The following is a 4,443-nucleotide window of genomic DNA, read 5'->3' as shown; positions in this document are numbered from 1 at the left end:
TTTTGCACAAGCTAATAAGCCTTATGGAAATGTAACAAGAGTATTTATATGTCTGCTTAACTCAGAAATTTGGATCAAGACCAAAATATTTGCATAGTATAATATTAGTCATTCTAAAGACTTATCTTAGTATTTCTAAGGACTTAGTATGAGGATCAGCAATGGGGATTAGGGTGAACGCATCATTCTAAGACAGTTAAGGCATTAATTGTGCCATTCATTTAGATTTTTTGTGTATTCATCCTCTTAGTGGTGGGTGGTCAGCACCATCGTCCTCATCACCATCAAGTAGTATAGTATTAAAGACGTAAGCATTCAGATCTATCTACAGAAAAACACTATATGAAGGTTTGAGGAACTGAAATAAAAAGCACCAGGAAACAGCAAATGAAAAAGGCATGTATTAAAAACAAAACATAACAAACAACAGGAGTGGGAGTGGTAGTAAATTAATTGTTTACATTCTTTCTTTAGATGGGAGTAATATAAGCACAACTATGGGTCAAGGGGACACATTTTTATTTCCTTCTGTGATAGTTACTTATTTCAGTTTTCAAATAGCATTGAATGTTTTAGGTCCTGTGTGACTTGAGAAGTTAATATGCTTCAGTTAAGATTCCTTTTTTGAGCCGGGCATGGTGGTGCATGCTTGTAATCCCAGTACTTGGGAGGCTGAGGCAGGAGGATCACAGGTTCACAGCCAGCCTCAGGAACTTAGCGAGACCCTCTGCAACTTAGTGAGGCAGTACCAACTTCAAATGACTCCTTGTTTGGACTATTTTTTTTTTAGTAAGGAAAATTTTCTTCCTCCTCCTCCTCCTCCTTCTGTCTATTTTGTTTACTTTCTTTTTGTGCACTCAAGATCTGATGGCCAGGTGTGCTTTACTTTTTAATGGATTGGTGGGTGCCCAAATCTTGAGTCAAACTAGGAGAGGAGCCTGTAGCGCTAAGGATAAGATCTGGGTGGTGAAAGGAGTCGTATTTGCAAGTCTGGGGGTCTCCAAAGCAGAGAAGAATGAAAGGTACTTTCATTTGAAATTGACAGTCTGAACTCTGTGATAAGGATCAAGGCTGACTGAGAGGAGAACTAGTCCTGTTAGGGTTGGGTGGAAAGTTGATAGCGTCCTAACATCAATACAGCCACCTCCCCCACATCTAAAAGTACCCTGAGGATCTGTTGATATGACCTGGGTGTTTCCCACATACTTCCCCCACATCACGGCCCGAGGCTCTTAGAAGAAGGGTGTTTTACTTCTGGATTGGTCTACAAACTACCTGGGTGAAAGGGAAACTCCAGAGTTACACTCCCATTTCTGTGTAAAAAACACAGCCAGATTGAGGATACATTTCTGGCTAGCAATAAGGGGTAGAGCTCAGTATATAGAACAAATGGCACAGAGAAATTGGTCTCAATTCCTAGTTGGGGAATTCTGAAAGCAAAACCTCAGAAAGAAGGTTCTCCATTTAAAAATTCCACAAGGAAAAAACTTTTATGATTGTTGTTGCATTAACTGCTCTCTGTAAAGTGTTTTTTAGTGTCTTTTCTCATTATTTTTCTCATTATCTCATTATTATTATTATTTTATAATATAATAGGAGTTCTGTTTTTACATATTTTTCAGTTAATTGGTTTTTTAATACCTCTTTTTTCTTGCTCATTTTATTTTCTGTCTTCTTCCCTTAACTTTTCTCTCTTTGTATTTTTTCCTTTCAATGCAAATTAACATTAAGTATACTATCATTAATGCTTAGCTTCCAGCCTATTTCATGTTATTATTATTTTTTTTTAATTGGTGCACTGTATTCATACATCATAGTGGGATACAAACTTTTGTAGACATACATGCACACATCGCCCAGTCAGCCTCCACCCGAACCCCACCCCATTCTCTCCCCATCCCTCCCTCCCATGCTTGGCTTAGTGGTTGACATCTAGTATTATAGCAATTTATCCAAAATTAAAAATGATAATCTCACATAACAGTTTCATTTGTCTGATACCAAGCTTTTGATGACTTAAAGATAACATTTCAATATTTCTTTTTACTTTCTTTCTTACCAGAGAATATTTTTTTTCTATTTTTTTTAGGTGAAACTATCATATATTTATATATTTATTTTTCAGGAAAAAAAATTTATCCTAATATGGAAAATGGACTCTAGATACCCAAAACGATCTTGAAAAAGAACAAAGCTAGAAGATATATATTTTCTGATTTCAAACCATATAAAGCTACAATAATTGAAACAGTGTAGTACTTTTCTAAAGGCAGATATATAAACCATTGGAGTTAAATAAAAGCCTAGAGCTAAATTGTTCCCTATATTGTCAAGTTATTTTTGACAAGGTTTCCATGAACATTTGGTGGTGGAAATAATAATCTTTTAACTAAATATTGTTGAAACATAATAATTACATGGAAAAGAATGAAGTTGGACCCTTACCTAATCCCATATACAAATATTAACTCAAAATAGATAAAAGACCTAAATATAAATCTTAAGAGTATAAACTTTTAGGAGAACATCTGGGTCATAAAACCTCACAACATTGAAATTGGCAGTGATTTCTTGGATATGATTTCAATGGCACAGGCAACAGAAGAGTATACAAACTCCCTAAAAAAAAATATTGTATATCCAAAGCCAATGTAAACAGAGTTAACAGTTACTAATAGAATGGGATAAAATATTTCCAAATGCTACATCTGAAGGTATATTAATATTCCAACTAGGAATCCTAAAAATTAACAACAATAAAGGCAAACAATACCATTTAGAGATAGGTAAAAGACTAACATAAATAATGAATCTCCACAGATAACCAGTCTTAGTTGTCTGTTGGATGGAAACTCTTGTTTCTCTGGTTCTGGTGTGTGTTACCTATTTCTTCTTTGTAGTTAATCTCTTTGAGTATTTTCTCTAGTGCTGGTTTTGAAGACATAAATTCCTTCAGTTTCTGTTTGTCATGAAAGCTTCTTATTTCTCCATCTAATTTGATAGAAAGTTTTGCTGGGTAGGAAATTTTTGGCTGGAAGTTGTTTTCTTTCAGAGTTTGGAATATGTTACTCCAGGCCCTTCTGGCTCTCATGACTTGGTTTGGGAAGTCTGGAGTGATTCTAATTGGTTTGCCTCTGAATGTCACTTGGCCCTTTGTTTTTGTTGCCTTTAAGATTCTCTCCTTGGCTTCCACATTGGTCATTTTGACAATTATGTGGCGTGGGGATCCTCTTCTCTGATCATGTCTAAATGGAGTTCTATAAGTTTTCTGGATCTGTGTATTGACCTCTTGCTCTACGTTTGGAAAATTTTCTGCTATTACTTCCTTGAAGAGATTGTTGATCCCTTTGGTTTCACTTTCTTTTCCCTCCTCTATTCCAATTATTCTTAGGTTAGCTCTCTTGAAATGGGCCCATATTTCTTCAATGTCAGATTCCTGCTGTCGGGTTTTTTTTCTAAATTAGAAACTATGCGTTCATTTTTAGAATGATCATCTTCAAGAAGTGAGATTCTATTCTCCATGTGTTCTAATCGGTTGTTTGTGCTTTGAATTGAGGCCTTTACTTCATTAATTGCATCCTTTATCTCCTTTTGGCTCTCTCTGAGTTCTTTTTGAAGCACCTCTATTATTTCTACAGTTATTTTCCTGATTTGATCTTCTAGAAATCTCTGATTTTCTGTTTTATTGGGTTCTGATGTTGTGGGGTTGTGGGCATTCATTGCTCCAGTATTATTCCTCTTTCCCATGATTTTGGAAGTTTGTGCCTTCTCTGGGTTCTTCCCTTGGGTCACTATGACTTCACTTAAGGTGTTCTGGATCTCGAGTCTGTAGTATCTCAGACCCCACTACTCCTTTACTGGGTTGTATCACAGAGTCTCCGACCCAGCGAGTCGATGGAGGCTGGTTTAGACTGTGGGGGGTGCCAGGTTGCACGTTCTCCTATGGTGTGATATCTCTGCCACTGCCCCTTCTCCACTGGGTCAAGTCCCAGGGAGTACAGTCCTGGGATTTCTCCTCTGTGGCCCGCAATTTGACTCACTGTTCTTGAGTACGCAGATGTAGCTGTACTGGATTTGGTGAATTCTCTGCTGCTGCCGCTGGTGACAATATGGCGCCACTGCTACGCCCTCAGCCATGAGGCTGGCGTATTTCTTCTTGGTTTTGATTTCCACTCTGAATCCCTGCAGCGTGTGCTGAGCTCAGCCACTGGGAGCTTTAGATGCTCTCTGCGCCGAGAAACCCCTCCTGGCTGTTCCGCAGCGGTTCACCTCGGCTTGCTGTAGCCGTCCGGTAAACTCCCCGCTGCCACCGGCAGTATGGCGCTGCTGCCGCGTCTGTGGCTCTGTTCTCAGTCCGCTTTCTCTCTGGAGCCTGGTGATTTTTTTGTTTCTCTGGTGATGGTGTTTTCTGGCTATGAAAGGCGCTGATTTTGTGGTAATGGA

This window comes from Muscardinus avellanarius (assembly GCF_963383645.1).
Source record: "Muscardinus avellanarius genome assembly, chromosome: 3".
NCBI classification, from domain to species: domain Eukaryota; kingdom Metazoa; phylum Chordata; class Mammalia; order Rodentia; family Gliridae; genus Muscardinus; species Muscardinus avellanarius.
This window is presented reverse-complemented; position numbering follows the sequence as displayed.